A 21375-nucleotide genomic window follows, 5' to 3' on the forward strand; every position below is an offset into this window, starting at 1 on the left:
AAGGAAGGAAGGAAGGAAGGAAGGAAGGAAGGAAGGAAGGAAGGAAGGAAGGAAGGAAAGAAAGAAAAGCATAAACGGGTCTTAACTCTGCACACTTCATAATTTGCAGAAGCAGAAGTCATTTGATAAACATCAGACCCTTAATAATATGTATTTTGCTTTTCCATTGTCTCTGAACAATTATTTCTGAGTGTGTTTCCGCTTTTTCTTGGATGGTTCTCTGAAATAAAGTCTAACACCTTTCTATTAAGACTGAAAGCAAATTGTTCAAAGAGAAACAAACAATTGTGACTGCTGAGTTTGAAAGAGCAGAGAAACTATGCTACCGTCAGAGTTGGCACTGTGTGTCCCAAGGATCAGGAAATGGAACTGGGCATCTCACAAGATGAGTATTATAGTTTATTCATAACATTTGCATAAAAGTAAAAGGGAGAAAGGCATAGAGCTAACAATAGCCTCAGAGTCCAGGTGAAACAAGCTGGTCCTCCTGGCCCTTGTTAGTAACTCCCCATCCATGAACAAGATCCAAGACAGAAAACTTTCAGGGAATGCCATCTGGAGTGAAGTGTGGGACGTGGAGGTTTCATGGATCTATGACTCGTAAATCAAAGTCCTGGAAGTAAGTCATGTCTATTTCAACTGTTTCAACCTGACTTCCCCATGCACTGAGAAGGCCTTGTGCCTGCATTTCAAATCTATTCATCATGTTCACGGCTATGTCTGTCAGGTGATGTAACCAAAATCACAACAGCACAAGTCATGGTCCCAACTGCAAAGAATATTTCCATGTTGTAGGAAATTGTATGGAGATATCCATTTCTATAAAGTAGGTTATGTCTATAGAGTAGAGTCTTCCTCCCCTGGCCTGCCTATTTCCAGGCCTCTTCCTACCTGTCAATTCTTCTGCATCAGGGAGCTTTGTGGGACGTAGGAACCTGAAGCTTTTTAAAGTAGTTCAATTCTTCTTGCCTTCGTGAAAGCCTGGGTGGACTGAAATTTTCTGGATGTCCTTGATACAAAGGACTGTAAGGAGTCTTATCCTTCAGGGCCAAAAGATGGAAGCACAGGCTTCCCCCAGACCGGGAAGTGGGTTAAGTTCCAGAGTTGTTGGTGAAACAGGAACCTACAGGCCCGTCTCTGGAAGCACCCTAGTGAGTTTGCAGCGCCTCTGAGGGAATGTGGTGGCACTGGGCTTCTGGGAAGGCTGGAGCCCAAGCACTGAAGATTCAGCCTCACGCATGGTCCAAAAGCGGAGATCGGCCACCCAGAGCCTTTTGTTCTGGAAATCACAGACCCTTTTCTGCCTCTGAATACCAAACACAAGCCTCTCAGATTTTTTAAAAAATATAGAGAAGGAGAAGTCACAGGAGTGACTCAAAATGATTTTCTAGCCTGCCCAGTGAAGGAGGATAAGGTCAGTTTGAAGCAATTTTAAAGGTATTTCTTGACTGCTTGAGTCTGTAGTTTCACATTTAAGACAAAATAATAATGTGCAATGCACACTTCAGTGTGCCACAGGGCTAAGTACAGTGTGTGAAACTCTCATACGATCCCCACAGAACTCTGTGAACTGGGTGGTTTTGTTTTTGCTACCTCCAAATGAGGACAATGAGGCCTAGAGAGTTCTGGTCTTTGCTCAAACTAATGCCTCATCAAGGTAAGATGTGACACAGGCCAGTGGATTCCAAAGCCTGTTTGTTTAACAGGACCCTGTGAGTCTAACTTGTGAAACAATTAGGACACCAGCCATCAGGGTATATAGGTAAGAATCCAGTTCCTTTCAGCAGTGAATGTTGGAGTATTTCAGAGAAAGCAAGACCCACGTGGACTCAAAGGAGGAATATAAGCCTCAGGAGGGCCGATGACTTGATTGATTTTGTTCAACAATGTTTCCCATGTGCCTAGAATAGGGCTTGGTCCATAGTAGGGGCTTCATAAATATTTGATAAGTCAGTGAATGAATGGTTGACAGGAGTCTAGAATTCTGTCTTATATGATGAGATGAGAGGGCTTTAAATAATCCAGAAGAAGGAAGAAAGCCATTCCATGGCCATTATTAATATCAAAAAGTAAAAAAAAAAAAAAAAGTACTGGCGAGATTGTGGAGAAAAAGGAATGCTTTTACACTGCTGGTGGGATGGTAAATTAGTTCAACCACTGTGGAAGACAGTGTGGGAATTCCTGAAAGACCTAGAGGCAGAAATACCATTTAACCCAGCAATACCATTACTGGGTACATACCCCCCAAAACATAAATCATTCTGTCAGAAAGCCACATGCACATGTACATTCATTGCAACACTATTCACAAGAGCAAAGACATGGAGTCAACCTAAATATCCATCAATGATAGATTGGATAAAGCAAATGTGGTACATATATGCACCATGGAATATTATGCAGCCATAAAAAAGAATGAGACAATGTCCTTTGCAGGAACATGAATGGAGCTGGAGGACATTATCCTTAGCAAACTAACACAGGAACAGAAAATCAAATATTTCATGTTCTCACTTTTAAGTGGAAGCTACATAATAAGAACACATAGACACATGGGGGGAAACAACACACACTGCGGCCTGCCAGACGGCAGGGTGGGTAGGAGGAGGGAGAGCATCAGGAAGAGTAGCTAGTGGATGCTGGGCTTAATACCTGGGTGATGAGATGATTTGTGCAGCAAACCACCACGGCACACATTTACCTGTATAACAAACCAGCATATGCACTTAAAAGTTGAAAACAAAACAATAAAATATCAATAATTTTAAAAAAGAAAGAAAGAAAGCCATTCCAAATGGGGTGAACAACTCTTTTCCAAATCATCTTGCAAAATAATTAGGGATTTGTGTGAAGGAATGCTACTTGACAGCATCCCAAAATGGGCTCATTATCCTTGCTTGTCTGCTCTTCCAAGCCCTGATCACTGCAGTCAAGGAGAAGGAATTCTTTCTGATTCTACAATGCAGATAGACTCCATTAGAACAAGTAGTATTTTGGGTAAAATAAAGAAGAGATAAGCTGAGGTAAATACCTAGACTAATGACAAGAGAGCCTTATGTTTAGCATAGACTTCTAGTTCGGTGTTTTTAAGCATATAACTGCTCATTATGTCTTCATTAAAGCATTTCAAGGGATCCCCAGGTGAATTATAATGATTAAAAATAATGCAAAGCAAAAAGCTTTTGGATCTATGTCAGTGAACGAAAACACTCCTCTTAAAAGGGGAGTGTGGCTCAGTTCCAATATTCTCATGGAACAGTCTAAGAAGAAGGGAAATCTATAATAGGCAATTTTTAGGGTAGAAGATTGATATGGTTAGGCTGAGTCCTCACCCAAATGTCATCTTGAATTGTAGCTCCCATAATTCCCAAGTGTCATGGGAGGGGCCTGGTAGGAGGTAATTGAATTATGGGGGCAAGTTTTTCCCTTATTGTCCTCGTGATAGTGAGTAAGTCTCATAAGACTTGATGGTTTTATAAAGAGCAGTTCCCCTCCACATGCTTTCTTGCCTGCCACCATGTAAGACATGCCTTTGCTCCTCCTCTGCCTTCCACCATGATTGTGAGGCCTCCTCAGCCATGTGGAACTGTGAATCCGTTAAACTTCGTTTTCTTTTTAAATTACCCAGTCTCGGGTATTTCTTCATAGCAGTATGAAGGTGGACTAATACGAAGATATACGGTAATGTGAATTTAAGAAGACTCGCCTTTAAATAAAACTGTCAGGCAACAATGTAACATGGCTTTATTTCTGTTTGACTGCAGGAGCACATGAGAAATAGATACCTTAAGGGATTTTCCCCAAGACAGGGGATCCAAGCCTCCTAATGTCCATTCTCAAATCTATTCAGAGATTACTTGGTGACCAAATAAAAAAGGGAAAATTACCATTTAACTTACAGAACAGTCTACAACTGAAATTAATAGTGAGATCAAAAAAAGAAAAAACAACCAAAATATTGCTCATCTTTTATATGAACTCAAATACCTTCTGGCTTCTTTAAATGAAAAGTCTGACATTTTTCCTGGCAGTATTGCTGAAAAGATAAGACAAATGGAAATTCCTGAGATGATCTGGGATACTTATCAGGAGGAACAGCTTCAAGGGAAACGTCTGCTTTCTCTCTCTTGGAAATTACGAAACCATTGACAGACAGAAACACGTTGGTATTTGATAATAAGAAGGCAGTATGTATCATAATATTCTAGGGCATATCTGTTCAGTGTAAAAAGAAATTGATCTGCATAATGGTCGAGAGTCATTACATCACCGTTCCCTGCCTTCCCACTCCCTAGTTACCCGCTGTGTGGCCACAGAGTGGCTGTAAAATGGCCCACTGTGCTATTTATGTCCATTGCAGCCGGTGTTCCTTTGATTTAAACCTTGAGATTCACAAACACCAGAAGAGGGAAGGTTGGTAATGACGATCACTGTCTCAGGAAATAGTTTACAGTGACAGTGGATTCTATTTCAGTTTCTGGACTCTAAGGTAGTGCTCACCCCACTGAGGCCACCTATGGGATTAACATTGGCAGTGCCCCAAATACACTGTGTATACTTTCTGGTTCTTACCCAGCATCAAATTCAATCCCAAAAAGCAAACACTCATTTCACTTACTCACTTCCTTAAGACTCAGTGCTAACTTGGAGCATATTTTCCTGCTGCAAGATTTCAAGTTTTTATTGGTCCTAGAGGGGCCAGAAAAGCTACAGAAAGGCCTTTGCTTGTAGTACCAGTTTCAAAACCTTTCAGCTAAAAGCAGGAAAGTCAAAAGCATCAAATACAGTCTTATAAAGGCTATTTTGATTTAAAGAAAGCTTTTGAATTTGCGTTCAGATGTGAATCCTGATGGCAAGATTAACACTGTTTATGTAGAGAAAAACCTGCATGGAGGTGAGATGGGTGCCCGTTTTTGGTGAAAATGGCAGGATGTGCTACACGTAGATTGGGTTAACTATGTTGGCCTCTCTCTGCTACTCTTCCGCTTAAAACATTTCACAGGTTCTCTATGGCACTAACGCATATTTACCAGAATTCTGTTGGTAGCAAGGCACAAAAACCTAACCTAAAAAGCTTCAGCTTGAAAGTATGTTTATTGGTTCACGTGGCTGAAAATTCCAGTGCATGGGACTGGTTTCAGATGGATCCAGGAGTTCAAATAATACTGCCAAGATTTTCTCTGTCTCAGGGTGAAGTCTGGGCAATCTTTGTGCCCGGGGTGCAAGATTTGCAGCAGCAGGTCATGCAAGTACTGACTCTGCTCTAGCAGGGCCCTAAGAGACAGACCCCATGTACACAGCCTTGCCTTCTTAAATTTGCACTGTAGGCACCTTGCCTGCCTTACCCTGGACCCTCTTTTTCTCTTAATTCTTATTTTCATGTTGCTTTCTTTCTCGGGTGAGTTCTTCTCGCTCGGTGAGCAGAAGCTCACCAAAGCACCAGGCATGGTTCTACCACATCACCAAACTTTTTCCTTGTCACCTCTGCCTCCCTAAAACTCTTTTTCCATTTATTTCAGGAAATAACGACCCCAGGACTTGGGCTCATTGGCTCTTATTAGCCCTCCTTGAGTGTGGAAGACTTACTCAATAGAATGTACTCCCCAAACTCTTTCCTTTTCCTCCTGAGCACACAGCTAAGCACATTTCCCAGGTTCCCTGCATCTAGGTCTGGTCATGTGCCCAGGGCCAGGGAGGGAATGTAAGTAAAAATGAAGGCCATCTCCTCCAGACCTGGACCCCACTCCACATTCACGTCTTCACTCATTGTCTAGGCATAGAACATTCAGCAGGTGACAGCACCATTAGAAGAAATGAGCCTAGATCCCTGAGTCACCACCTCGAGGAAGCGACACTGGAGAGCCACCTGATCAGGATGTTTTGTTTGTTTGTTTTCGTGAGGGGGAAACCAGCCACTGAGATTTAGAGACTGTCACAACAGCTAGTGTTACTCATTCTATGTAATCCATTGAGTGTTTGCCTCTTCTTGAACCCATTAGTAGTATCAAAAATGATGGGATGTTCTGAGCAGCCAGGCATGGGTTATGTGCTCATCTTTGAAGCCCTGAGTTAGGTAGAGCCCTACCCCCAACCATAAACAAGTTAGAGCAGGAGTAATTCCCCTCAAAGAAAACCAGGATGCCATTACTAGAATAAGGGGGAGAAGATGCTACACAGACAACAAACCTGATGTGCACGACAGTCCCGCACGTCCCTCTTGGGCTGGGCTCTAATGCAGTACTTGAGGAACACCCAGCATTTTGAGGTCCTTTTCAAGCCATGCCGCCGCTCTCATTCTTGCTCTTCCTCTTCGTCTTCCCTTTTGCTCACCTTCTCAGCCCCCACTCTCTTACTCTCCATTCACCTTCTGGAAATTCTGCTGGTTTTTAAAATGCAGCTTGGATATCCCTTCCTTCCTGAAGTTTCTTCACATTCAAGGGAAGTTTTATGTTCTTCTCTTTCTCTCATGGGGCCCTGTGATTTCTCTTTCTTTGTCTTTACTTCATTATTTAGAAATTATTAACTGTGAAACTCTCAAAGCCGGGATGGGCCTAGTCATCATTTTGACCCCAACACCTAGCACAGTGCTTCCATCTGGTTGAAATGTTCAGATGAATAAAGAAAGGAATATAGTCCAATCATTAAACCGTGGGCTAAATTCACCTTTGCAGTGGCTATCTACAGGATAGCTAAATCCACATTTCTACTCCTGTGATTAAGGAAATAAGAAATTTTACAATCAAAACCAATCAGTTGCATGCATGTTTCTGAAACCATATGTCTATTTTGCAACTCTTACTGTGTTAAATCTAAGGACTAACTTTTGAGTAAGATAAGGTCTTATCATTAATTTCTTTTTTTAATCTAAAATAGATTTATTGCATTTCATGCAGTTTGAAGACCATGGAAAGGGGACTAGCAGTTTTTAATGCATTTAAAAAATAAAGGGGAGGTGGGCAGCAAATGCATAAAGTCCTAGACTCCTGGGTCCCTGGGAGAAAAGAGTGTGGCAATGAACCCACCCACTCTCCATGGGGAATAAATCTGTCTCTTAAATGCAAGGACTGTTTCCATGGCCTCTGGATGCAAATACACAGAGCGGCGTGGTAAGAGCAAGGGATGGGGAGAGGACCACTAGTGAAAAAGCAGCTACACATATTCATGTAATTCAATCTGAGGGTAGAACAACAAGGCAAATCTTGGGGGCAGCAGCTGTTCCAAGGGTCAAGAAATATCGTACACCCACGGGCAGACTTGCTCCTAAAAAGAAGTGGTGGTGAGAAACAAAACAAAAGGTGAAATATTTATTCAGCCACACTCTTCAAGAAAATGCCAAAAATATGTGATTTAATATTTTAATTTCATAACATTGGACACACAGCTCAACATATTGAAATATTGATTCCTTGGAGAAAAAAAGGAAACAAAAAATATTGCATCTTTCTGTTGGAGAATCTCGGCCCCCAGGCATGGGGCCTAGTGCACCAATGCCCTAGCCTGCAGGAGGCACTGAGGTTAGTTGGGTCCTCTGGGCAGGGAGGCTGTGCCCATGACCTGGGGCTGTATGGCAACGATTGTGTTGGGTGTCCTTGGCCTTGCCAGCTCAGGCTCTCAGTTGCCAGTCACCTGGGGGGCCTGCCCATCGGAGGGCTGGTTGACTGACTGGATAAACATGGGCTGGGCAGGTCCTGGCCTGCAGGAATGGTTACTTGCTGGATCTGGTAGAGCTGCTGTCCATCTGTGAACTGGCTGAACTACTGCTGTCTTCGCTGGACCTCTGTCAGTGTAATCGGTTGAGAGTTGGTGGCAAGTGTCTGGATCTGTCCCTGCAGAACCTGGGTGCCTGATACAGACTGGGCTAAGCAGATACACTGCAGCTGGCCAGCTTTCAGCTGCACTGGGATCTGCTGGATCTCTCCTGTGTTAGTGAGGATCTGCTGCGTCACCTGCACGGTCCATCCAGTACCACTCTGGGCCTATTGGGCTTGATCCTGTGGCTGGCTGGGTCTACACAATCTGCACCTGCTGACCTTCTCCAACCTGCGTTGTCACAGGTGTGGTCTGGCCCTGCTGAGGCTGTGCGATGATAAGCTGCCCAGGCCGGAGGGTGGTCATGGAGCTGGCAGTGGGCTGCTCTTACTGCTGCCCCTGAACTTGGACGGTGGTGGGCTGCTGAGCCAGCATGAAATAGTACTGGACTGGCTCAGCAGGAGTTATAGACTGCAGCACCTCCTCCTGACACTTTGGAGGTTCAGTTCATCTCTTGGAACAATATCGATGAGAAAGTCAAATTGATCAAATTCCATGGCGATATCATGCCGGAGTCCGGCACTTGTTATCCTGTGTGTGAATCCAGGCTCGAAGAGTCAACTCCGTGATAAAAATCTGAGCCGCCCTGGCAAAGAGCACAGGGGCCTCTGCACTGATCATCTTCACATCCTCATCCAGTTTCATAATCTTCTTAATACGAGCCAGTGGGAGTTCGTGCACTCAGATCTTTCACTGCTAAATTCCGGATTTCTTCCATGACCCGAGGCCAGAAGGACTTAGGCTTTGCTGGCATCACTGCTGCTAGTACCACTAAATCCTCCTTCTGTGGACATTTCGATAAACGCCTTTGCAGGGAGTCTAGGAAGAGCAGGAGCCACCCTGGCGCTCCTGCGGAGTTCGGCAATGCAGAGAGTCTCAGGCACCGCGGAAGGAAGCGGAGAGCGGGAAGCGTGAGTCCTGGAGAACGGCGCACGCGCAAAACTGGGGCACAAACAAGATGGCGGGCAAGCCGTTTGCAGCGCGTCCTGTTTTCCCGTCCCCTTCCCCTGGCGCCCCGGCTCCTATAATTAATTTCATATAAGAGGTATTCTGAGAGCATAGTTATATCAAAAACTTACCTGCATTATTTCCGTGTGTGTGTGTGTGTGTGTGTGAAAAATGAAGATAAAGAACATATTTAAAAGTAAAATCTGAGGCCGGGCGCGGTGGCTCAAGCCTGTAATCCCAGCACTTTGGGAGGCCGAGACGGGCGGATCACGAGGTCAGGAGATGGAGATCATCCTGGCTAATCCAGTGAAACCCGTCTCTACTAAAAATACAAAAAACTAGCCGGGCGAGGTGGCGGGCGCTTGTAGTCCCAGCTACTCCGGAGGCTGAGGCAGGAGAATGACATGAACCCGGGAGGCGGAGCTTGCAGTGAGCTGAGATCCGGCCACTGCACTCCAGCCTGGGCGACAGAGGGAGACTCCGTCTCAAAAAAAATAAAATAAAATAAAAGTAAAATCTGCTTTGTGGGAATAGAATTTACTTTTCACTTTTATTTTTCCTTCCCTTTACCATTGTTTGGGATCCGCAGAGTATGAGTGCTCAATGTACAGCAAAGAGGAGGATAAAGCTGTAAGGAGTGTTTCGGATTTGATTGTAATCTCTCTGTCTCTCTTAAATAAAGATAATGTCCTCATTGTCTGACTGAGACAGAAACTCCCCACCTCCCTATTAAGAATTTTTTTAAAAAAACCCTGACCCAAAGGTTTCTGAAGCCTCTATTGATAACACACAATGGCCTGTTCTTCTAGGATGTTTCATGGCCCTTAAGGAAGCCTCTGTTCGCCCACATGATGAAAGGGTGAGAGATGAGCAAGGAGAAGCCGAGGTTCGCCCGCCTCGCCCTGCCTGGGCAGAGGACTGTGGGTAAGTGCAGGAATCCGTAAAGGACGAGCTGGGCCGAGGGAAGTTTGTATCTCAAGGACGAGAAATAGGCAAACCTTTACAGGAAATATTTCCCAGCACCTTTCAGCTTAGGGGATGGAGGAAAGAGGAGGCAAGAAAGAAAAGGGAAATAAAGGCACAGAAGTGGGAGGAAAGGGAGGGAAGCTAAGCAAACACCACCATGAGCCAGAGCCAGTGCTCAAGGTGGCTGTGCCCTTTTTCTCGTCGTGGGCTTTCCGATGCCAGTCCTCGCCGCCCTGGCCCTTGGCTGAGGCCATTTTTCAATGGTCTAGAGGTGAAGTATGCCAAGCGGATGTGTGGTGCTGAGCTGTGTTAGCTAAACTCCGTGCTGGAAAAATAAGACTGCACTCTCTGTCAGCTTGACCTGGTGCCCACCCATCGTGAAGGCCCTCACTCTAATCCCTGAGCTCCTGAATGTGTCACCTTACATGGCACAGGGGACTTTACGGATGTGAGTAAACGTCTAGTCTTTCAGATTAGACTGGGCTTGTCTGGATTATCCAGATGAGATACAACGTCACTGGCTTTAAAACTGCAGGAAGGGGCCACAAGCCAATGGAGGAATGTGGGTTGCCTCTAGAGGCTGGAAAAGGTCATGGATTCTCCCCACATTGGCCTTCAGATAGGAAAGTAGCTCCGCTGAGACCTCGATTTTAGCCCAGTGAGACCCATGTCAGACTTCTGACCGACAGAACTATAAAATAATAAATTTGTATTATTTTAAGCCACTAAATTTATGGTCATTTGTGGCAGCTATAGAAAGCTAACATATTCATTAACAGATCTTGAGAAGAGCTAGAGGCCAGAGGCTAAAAAACACTTCATAGTCGGCTTGGCAGCTAATAGCAGGAAATAAGCATTAAATTGTGTGTCCTGTGCTTCTCTGCACTAGTCCCACTCTGCTCAGTTATAAAGAGCTGTAATGAGAAGAGGGAGATGAAAAAGAACTGAAAGTATTTACTGACGTGGAGAGGAAGTAGATGACAAAGGTCAGCATAAATTGGGCTGTCTCCCATCTTTTAGGGCAAGTAAAAGGCTGGTGAGCCATAGAGTTGTGAAAATTGTATTTTAAAATCAAAGTTGGGAAAGGCTTCAAAGTTGGAGTACTTTTTTCAAGCTCTAGGATTGTAAATATATTAAGGTGATAAAATGGTGCATGTGAGATCTCTTTGAAAACTATAAATTATAAGATGAAGTGGGCTAGATAGTTGTCTCCAAAAGAGTAAGTCCAGGTCCTAATTCCTAGAACATCTAAATGGACCTTATTTGGAAAAAGGGTCTTTGCCAATGCGATCACATTAAAGATCATGAGAAAAGGTATTCTGAATTACCCCTAAATGCAATCACATATATTTTCCCAAGACGGACACAGGTAGGAGAAGAGGAGGAAGCAATGTGGCCACAGAGACAGAGACTGGAGTGATGGAGCCAAAAGCCAAGGAGTGTTGGCAGCTGTCATATGCTGAAGGAGTCACAATCTTTCCTCATAATCCAGAGGAAGTGGCACCCTGCCAGCACCTTGATTTCAGATTTCTGGCCTCCAGAACTGTGGGATAATACCTTTCTGTTATTTTAAGGCACACAGTTTCTGGAAATTAGGTATGGCAGCCCTAGAAAACTCATATATGTAAGGTTAGGAGCTAAGCTAGAAAATACAAGTACTACTAGAAATGGCAATATGTTCATTTATGAGTGTTATTAAGTGGTCCACTGACATTCCTATGTTATAGGATGATGTGAGTAGCATGTGAGCACCTAATCGGATTTCAAGTTCATGAGTAGGTGGTGAGATCCTTGAGGATCCTGTCTTCTCCTGGTGCACCCCATAGTGCTGGGTGCCAAATAGGTGCCCAACAAAATATTTTCGGATTTGCATCTCATAACAAGGAGTAATTCCTCCAAAGAGGAACTCATCAAGAATGTGGAAAAGCAGAACTGGTCCCATCAGGAATTGTGGCCCTGTGGAACCCCAGGTCACTCTTTCTCTTGGGAGCTACTGAATTCTCAGGAAAAGCCTATGTAAGTCCAGCAACTTCAGGGTCATCTATGACACTCTGTGGACCCCTCATGAAGGTTTTCCCCCTAACTCATGCAAGAGAAGTTGACCGTTCCCCAAAGCCACATTGACCAGATGAATTCACGTGATATGAGAGGATGGGATCAAATTTTCCAAGGTCAGGGTGGTGAAGCTACCTGTACCCAAGAGGGAGCCCATTACATCACATTCCCATTGGCCTCCATTCAAACCTGAGTCCTGCTGCACCATGATTTTGAGAAAACTTTTGATGCTGCCTCATTTTCTAGAAATGTGTAGAAAGTTTCTAGAAATAGTCATTTTGTGTGGAAGCCTCCCAAGGTCCTTTACTGGCTAGCTTTGGCTCCTGTCACAATACGTTTCTCTCAGTCAGCATGACAGCCATCTGCCCTTGAGGCTGAGAGGCCAAAACAAATATGATTAGGGTTGCTATCTTCAGAGTGCTGACAGCACCCTAGGTGTTGGACAACTGGTGTGTTGGTTCCAGAATTGTTCTCCAGCCAAATGCAGCCAGCCCAAGTCACAATGCCAAGCTTGGTTCCCAAGGGACTTTGCAGAAACTGCAAAGTGAGAGAGGATACTATATACATTTGGATGAGAAATATGCTTCCATCAGCACTGGTTCCCCAACCTGATTCAGCAATACATGAAGCTATTAAAAAGAATGTTTTAGTTACAAGTTTGGCAATTGTTCATTTATCACTATACAGTCTCCTTCTACCCAAATATGCCCAGGAGTCAAACGCCCCGAATCTCTTTTCTCTCTCATGGATGAAATTAATCATTTATCCAAATGAGATTTTCTGTGCTACGTTGGCATGACCGCCCCTGTCTGGGGTCCTGATGTCCCACTCAAGAGAATGGCGTTGTTGTTCTCCTTCTCAGACTGAAGCCCAGAGCAGCTAATTTGCCTCCTCACAGTGGCAGCCTCCACACTGTGAATTTGTAGGTCAGAACGTCTGTTAATTCTTTTGATCCTAGGCTTCCTTCCTTGCTGCAACAGTTCTTGCATCTAGTCTGGTTGTGTTAGGATGGCTATGACCAGTCTTTGTCATGGTAATGGGTTATATTCCATTCTATTTTAAAAGTAGAAGTATGATGTTTTGTTGAGGAAGTAACAATTCCTGTTATGTCAACTGCACATTGCAGAACAAATTCAGTTTTCAGTGATTCTGTTTTTTGAGATGAAATTGGAAAGGAATTTGGAAATTGTCTGGCTCAGATTTTCCATTTTCATCAGGAAATCAGAGATTCTTCCAAAGTCAAAAGCTTGTCTGTAATGGAGCAGGATTTGCAGTCAATTCTCAAAGTCCCCGTTCTAAGCTCTAACCATGACCTCAAGCTTGCCAGAATATGATTGTCTGAAGATCCTTGACCATCCTGCACTTCCTTGTCAGTAGTCCCATGTCTCATGCTCCTCCTGGAAGGTGATTTTGATATCCATTTATTTTGATAGGAGAGTCCTGGCCATCATCTGGCATGAGCTGCAGAGAAGCTTGTGTCCATCTGTGAGGTGGGAGGCATATTATTTCTCAACATAATTGCAGCGAAGCCACCAAGACTCTAGATGTTAGGGTGAAATGTCAGTCGTCCTGAATATTGGCTCTTGTTTGACAGCATCATTCACACTTACCTCTGGGACTCACACATGGCAGCGACAGAACCCCTGAATGAGTTAAGGTGGATGCACTGATGGCCCCTCCTGTACTGCATTAAATGGCATCTGTGTACCCAGCTCATGAAGTTTGGCAGAACATGCAGAAAGATATGAGTAAGGAAGGCATGCTCTTCCCTTAGATGAAAGCACTATTCAAGCATCTCTCAGATAAGAGTTCCTGGCATGATGCATCATCCTATCTTACCTTCTAAACAGGGTTGTGTTGAGGATAACATAGCAAGATGACATGTAAAAGCACGTAGAAGGTTTTCATCAGCAAAAATTAATATGACTGATAAGTACTTGACTTTATATTACTAGTCCCTTTGAAAATGTATTTCTTAAACGTGGACAAAATTGCCACATAATATGTAATATAAATTATCTGGGAAAAATTTGCTAACCATCTTATTTTGGCCAAATGACTCCCCCAGATGGATGTGGAACTAAGACCCAGATCCAATACTGGCTGTGCCAAATGAAGAAATGGAAATAGATTTGAAAGGTGGAAACTTAGAATGGAAAACTTTTTTTCCTTGCTTTCCAACCTAGAATCTGTTCAAAAGTGTTAGACAGCTCTCAGAATCCACAGTGGGAGAATGAAATTTCAAATGGAAAATTTTAAGTGCCAAGAGCCTCTCATCACTAGGATAACGTTTTGTTTTTTTCTTTCTTGAATTCTCTGACTTCCTCTCCTTTGCTGAACTATTTTCTAACCATTTTATTAGTATTTATCTGTTACAGTAAATATTTTGGTTTGGGTTTTCTATAGGTTTTTGTGGACATGTGGAATAAGGTCAAATCTTGTATTTTTGTAAAATTTTATCAATACATTCCAAAGAAGAGGTTCAAAGGGTGACAGTAGAGAGAGGAAAGCAATTAGTCCTAACCCTTCATGTTATTCTCCTCTTTTGGCACTTTGATTCTTAGTAAGGAACAAGTCTTTCTTTTTCTTTCTTCTTCTTTTTTTTTTTTTTTTTTTTGGAGACAGGGTTTCACTCTGTCACTCAGGCTGGAGTGCAGTGGCATGACTGTGGCTCACTGCAGCCTCAACCTTCTGGGCTCCAGAGATCCTTTTGCCTCAGCCTCCTTGAGTAAGTCTTCCTTGAACATTTACTTTCAACCAGGTTTGATTATCAGTTGTTTTGTTTCATTTTGGTTTTGCTTTTGCTTTTTTCTGAGTTCAGCATTTTCTTACAAGTTGTCACAGTTACGCTAATTCTTAAGGAAATAGATTCACTCCACATTTGCGTTGTTGGAGTTCTAGCTACCTTCTTTGTGCAAGTGGTTCACTGATGTGTTTTTTTGGGATAATCAATACAGGTGAATATTATATATTCATCAGATTTCAGATTAGTAGTCCTCAAACACAAGGACATTGCTGGGTAAATATGAGTGAAAGAGGAAACCTTTAAAGTTAGTGTGGTTGACTCACAAGATTGATGCACTGAGAACAAACCCCATGTCATCTCCATACCTGGATCTCAGGGAGGTGGCCTTCTTCCTAACTCTTGCTCTCTGATATGTGACAGTTTGTAACATCACACAGGAAGTTTATCTGGATGGTGGCCTCCAAGTAGACCCCCAGTGGTCACAGAACAGAAAGACTCACAAGTTAATGTCCAGTCGAATTTGGACACAAAATAATGTCCAACCAATTTGGACAAAACCAAATTAATATCCTTGAGTCACACAGTTTATTGACTCAATTTAAAAGCATTAGTCAGAAGCAAAGGAAAAGAGATGGGTAAGAAGTTAACCCAGTCACACAAAAGGGTAGAAGGACTACACTCTCAGAATCCTCAGTCGTGCAGTATTGGTCAGCCCCGTCTCTCTCTTCCTCTTTGCTGCCTGCGCCTTCCCACTGACAGGCATATGTTAAGGACATAAGAGTGAGGCTTCAGCAAGCCCAATGCAAGCCCAGTGAATGAAAGAGGTAACAGCCAACAATACACACTCTATTGCACGGATGCAAGCTGTAGCTTGCCTGTGAGCCTGGTAAATAGCTTTAGATTTTATCTGCCTTTTTTGGGAAGAGGACAAGTTGGGCCAGAATAGATGTTACTAATGGGTAGCTGATGTAAGGCTTCATGAATATTGAGTGTCTCTGTGACTCATGTATATTTAGGGTGTCATGAATATTCACAGCCTCGTATATCTCATGAGTATTTGGTTTCCATTGCCCTATGTATTAGTCTGGGCTCTTCAGAGAGACAGAACCAATAGGATAAGTAGATGGATGGATGGATGAATAGATTAGATAGATACATGACTGATAGATGATAGATAGATAGATAGATAGATAGATAGATAGATAGATAGATAGGATATTTATTAGGGAATTTGGCTCACCTGATTATAAAGGCTAAGAAGTTCAACTCCAAAAGCCTCAGAAGCAGCAAGATAATGTATAATTTTCAGTGTGACAGGGAAGGCCTGAGAAGCTGAGATGGGGCTGAGGGAGGATGCTGGAGCAAGTCCTGGAGCCCAAAGGCCTGGAGTTCTGATGTTTAAGGACAAGAGAAGGGTGTCTCCACTCCAGGAGAATAAGCAAGAATTCACCTTTTCCCTGCCTTTTTGTTATATCCATGCTCCCAGCCAATTAGATGGCACCTGCCCACAATGAGAGTGGGTCTTCCCTACTCAGTCCACGGACTCACAATCACCTCTGAATACACTTCACAGACACACCCAGAGGAAATGCTTAACTACCCCTCTAAGTATCCCTTAATCCAGCCAAACTGACACCTGAAGTTAACAGCACACCCTACTTACCTTTGTTTCTTTGTGTAGTGCACATAGACTCTTTTTGTCCATGCATAACATGTCTCCCAGGTTACTAACATATCTGTATCTAACACGTCATGAATCTGTATATTCCTCATAAGCTACTTGCCTATACATCTATGATTTGCATCTATCCCATTTGTTTTCTATAGCAGAATTGAATATTTTCAAATAATATGACAAACACAATACAGCAACATGTACAACTGGTTAAGTAGTGTATTAGGAAAAAAATAGTAAGTCATTCATCAAAAAGTGTTCTTTATTGCTGGGAAACGTTTATTTGGACTGACACCCTCTTACTGGTCACATTGATGAGAAAACAGTGCCCCAGAAATCTTTAAAAAATAATCATAATAGTCTTATCATTTGAGTTAATAACACTGTGCTTTGTCCAGTTGTTTAAGTCCAGAACCCAGCACTATGTTGATTTCTCACTACCTCGTATTTCATCCATCAATAAACCCTGCTGATTGCACCTCCATCTCTCTTTAACATTATCACCCACACTGGTTTAGACCACAATGGTCTCTTGCTTTGACAGGGCAGTAACCTACCAACCAGCAACCCTGTGGCCACTCCCATCTCTCTGCAGCTCATTTTCCACATATCAAGCTGAGTGGTTTTTTAAATATGTAAATTCTTGTGAGGGTCCTCCAACTGCTTCTAGATGAGTATCAACCAAAGTATGGTCAATGAAGATGGAAACAACCAAAATGTCTATAAATTAACAAATGAATAAATAAAATGTGGTATATCCATATCATGGAAGATTATAGGTTATTTGTCCATAAAAAGGAAGAAAGTTCTGACACATGCTACAACATGGATGAATCTTGACATTATGCTAAATGAAAAAAGCTAGTCACAAAAGCCCACATATTGTATAACTCCATTTATACAAAATGCCCAGCACAGGCATTTTATATAGAGGAATTTTTATTATAGAAATAGAAAGTACATGAGTAATTGCACAGAGCTGGGGAGGGGTGGGTGGCGGCAGGGCAGGGAACTAGCTGCAGAGTCAAGGGTTTCTCTTTGCAGGGTGAAAATATTCTAAAATTAACTGTGGTAACAATTGCACATATCCATCAATATACTAAAACTAAACTCTACACTTTAAAATAGGTAAATTGTATGATATGTACATTATTTCTCAATAAAGTTTTTTTGTTGGTTTCTAAAGTAGTTTGTGAGCAGGCATCATCTGAATCATATGGCAGCTTGGAGAAATGCAAATTCTTAGGGCCCACTTCAGACCCACTAAAGAATCTCTAGGGGTGGGTCCAGCAATCTGTGGTGTTGGTTTTTTTTTTATTTAATTTTTAGTTTAAGTTCAGGGGTGTATGTGCAGGTTTGTTATATAGGTAAACTTGTGTCGTGGGGGTTTGTTTTACAGAGTATTTTGTCACCCAGGTATTAAGCCTAGTATACACTAGTTATTTTTCCTTATCCTCTCCCTCCTCCCACCCTCCACCTTCCAATAGGCCTCTCTGTTGTGTTAATGTGTTCTCGTCATTTAGTTCTCACTTATAAGGGAGAACATGCCTTGGTTTTCTGTTCCTGCATCAGTTTGCTAAGGATAATGGCCTGTAGCTTCATTTATGTTCTTGCAAAGAACACGACCCCATTCTTTTTCATGGCTGCATAGTATTCCATGGTGTATATGTACCACATTTTCTTTTTTCAGTCTACCATTGATGGGCACTTAGATTGATTCCATGTCTTTTCTATTGCGAATAATGCTGCAGTGCACATGCGTGTGCATGGGTCATCTTTATGACAGAGCAATTTACATTCCTTTGGGTATATGTCCAGTAATGGATTACTGGGTCAAATGGTATTTCTGTTTTTAGGTTTTTGAGGAATTGTCACACTATCTTCTACAATGGTTGAACTAATTTACACTCTCACCAAGAGTGTATAAGCATTCTTTTTTCTCCAAAACCTAGCTAGCATGTTATTTTTTGCCATTTTAATAATAGCCATTGACTGGCAAGAGATGGTATCTCATTGTGGTTTTGATTTGCATTTCTCTAATGATCAGTAATGTTGAGTTTCTTTCATATGCTTGTTGGCTGTGTATATATCTTCTTTTGAAAAGTATCTATTCATGTCCTTGTAATGAGATTTTTTTCCCTTGTAAATTCCTTATAGATGCTGGATATTGAACCTTTGTCAGCTGCATAGTTGGCATTTTCTCCCATTCTCTAGGTTGTCTGTTACTCTGTTGATAGTTTCCTTTGCTGTGCAGAAGCCCTTTAATCAGATCCCGTTTGTCAATTTTTGGTTTTATTGTGATTGCTTCTGTCATCTTTGTCATGAAATCTCTGCCTGTTTCTATGTCCAGAAGGATATTGCCTAGGTTGTCTTCCAGGGTTTTTATAGTTCTTGGTTTTACATTTAAGTCTTTAATCCATCTTAAGTTAATTTTTGTATATGATATAAGGAAGGGGTCGAATTTCAATCTTATGCGTATGACTAGCCAGTTATCCCAGTACCATTTATGGAACAGGAAGTCCTGTCCCCACTGCTCGTTTTTGTCAGCTTTGTCATAGATCAGATAGTTGTAAGTGTGCGCCTTATTTCTGCATTCTCTATCCTGTTCCATTGGTCTGTGTTTTAACAAACGCTAAAGTTTGAGAAACACCAAAATAAATTAAAATCTAAATTCTGCACCAGGGCCTACAAGGCTCTGTAAGATCTTGTCATCTGTCTAACACCAGCTCTGATCCTAGCTGCACTGACCTTCTTTCTATGTCATGCAGAGGCCAAGTGAATTCCTCTCTTAGGGCCTTTGCATAATCAATTCCCCTTACCTGGAATCCCTTTCCCTTTCCCTCTTTGCGTGTCTGGCTCCTTTTCGTCAATCAGTTTTCAGTTTAAATGTTATTTCCTCAAAGAATCCCTCCTAGACCATCCTAGCTAAATGAGTCTCCCATTCACCTGGTCACATCACCCAGTTGTATTCTCTTCACCACACTTACAACTATCAGATACTTCGTGTATTATTTGCTTGCAGACTGTCTGTCTGCCTTCCTAGAATACAGGCAAGTCCTTCTATCTAGCAGGCACTCAGTAAACATTTGTTGAATTGATGAGGAAACACTGACCTTGAGCCCAAGTACCCAGGAACACATACCCTACCGTTCACAACGGCCTCTGCCTAGTTTCTGAGTCCTCTGTACTTGCAAAGGAATTGTGTTGGAAACTGTCTCGCCAAAATTATTCACATTTCCTGGTAACACAAACAACCATCCCGAAGACTGATGCTACAGAATAAGCTAAGGGCAGCTGAGGGAGATGAGCAAAATGGATGAGGAAGCAATATTTCTTCTTCGCTGTACTAAAAATTCTCCAAGAATGGCCCCAGTGCCTGATACAGATTAGATGCCAAAAAGATGTTTGCTCAACGGTTTAACTAAATGCTTAAAAATGGAAAGAAATTCACTCTCGCTTTGTAAGAAACCAGACCCCTGAGAGATGCCCCCTCAGCTCCTTCAACCCTTTGAGAATCACCTACACATTCTATTCCCTGCCCTCCCCGTCCTTTCTGTTAAATGAGATATTTGTGTTTTAAATGAAAACCATTGTTTACCCATCACTAGCAGAAAAGAATCAATGTGCATGCATTCCTCATGTAATAAGAATTAAATCCCTTAATCCTGTAATTTGCTCTTACTGGTTTAGAATTTTGAAGTCCAAGAACACATCTGCCATCGAGGAAGTTAATTCCAGGGCTGGCTGGCTCTGCGGCTATATGTATGTGGCCATTGTTCCTGCCTGAGGAATGGTCAGGAGGGGCTCAGGGCTCTGTTCTCATAATGAACCTTATGTTTCTAAACACAGGTGCGTTTGGATGTAGACATCTGTGTCATTAAATGGGGGGAGAAATAGCACAATAGCAGCTCAGAAATGGGCCCCTTGGAAATGCAAGGTGGTGGTATTGCAGTAGCTCTTATCAACACCATCATGACTTCTTTGATGATGGATCATGGTACTGAGATGGTGGTGACGAATAAAATTATCTCACCAGCATGTTTTCAACATGCACTGGGGGGCGGGTGGGGCAGTCTTGCCAGAGTTCACCCCATTGTCTTCTTATTGAAAAGAGTTGTCAGAGGGCCCCTATTCTATCCTACAATCATGCCAATCTGCTTTTTACTCCAACTTTGCATTTCATCTCTGCTATTTGATGTATAAGAATGAAAGAGCTCCTGGGAAATGTTTGTACCCTAATGGCTCAGATGAGATGTCCTGGGAAATTATCAAAAATGTGCAGGGCAAAGAAAGGACGGCTATCAGATGAACCACAGACACTCTCCTGCCACCCTTCACTGAACAGAGCATAAACGTGTGCTGTGTCACGATTGCAGGATTCCTGTAATTCAGACACCTACAGACATTTAGGACAGCACAGGTCTTATAGCAATTGATATTTCGGGCTGTTTCACAGGCACATATGCTCTGGGAATTTAGATTTTTGGAGTTAGTCATATGGAACATGACACTCTGCACTTGTCCCATATTAATAATTTTTAAAAATGTTATAACAAAAGTGTACTTCAACATCAAGTCAACAAAGTTGATTTTTTAAAATTTTTTAAACTATAGAGAAATGACTGACATACAAAGAGCTATACATATTTAATCTGTACAACTTGATGAGTTTGGAGAGAAGTTACACTTGTAAAAACCATCACCACAAGCTATGCCATAAACCCATTTATTACCTACAAAAGTTTCCTCCTGCCCTCTTTATTATTATTATTTGTATTTGTATTCTTTTGTCATAAGAGCACTTAACATAAGACCTGCCCTCAGCAAATAGTTGAAGCGTACAACACAGCATTTCTAACGGTAGACGCTATGCTATCCAGTAGATGTCTAGGACTTATTCTTCTTGTATAACTGAAGCTTTGTAACCTTTGGCTAATTCTTTCCTATTAATCCTTCCCTGCAGCGCCTGGCAACTACAGTTCTCCCTCTGCTTCTATGGGTTTGACTCTTAAGATTCATCATGTAAGCGAGGTCATGAGATATTTGTCTTCTGTGTCTGGCTGATTTCACTTATCATAATGTCCTCCAGGTTCATTCAGATTGTCACAAATGGCAGAATTGCCTTCTTTTTTTAAAGGCTGAGTAATGTTCCATTGTATGTATATACCACATTTGC

At 42.3% G+C, this 21375-nt stretch overlaps 1 pseudogene; it reads right to left on the minus strand.

Annotated features, from left to right (window-relative positions):
• Positions 1–7611: 7611 nt before the first annotated feature.
• Positions 7612–8603, minus strand: LOC111554175 (annotated as a pseudogene).
• Positions 8604–21375: the final 12772 nt, after the last annotated feature.

The sequence above is a fragment of the Piliocolobus tephrosceles genome, chromosome 14 (genome assembly GCF_002776525.5).
Source record: "Piliocolobus tephrosceles isolate RC106 chromosome 14, ASM277652v3, whole genome shotgun sequence".
Classification (NCBI taxonomy): domain Eukaryota; kingdom Metazoa; phylum Chordata; class Mammalia; order Primates; family Cercopithecidae; genus Piliocolobus; species Piliocolobus tephrosceles.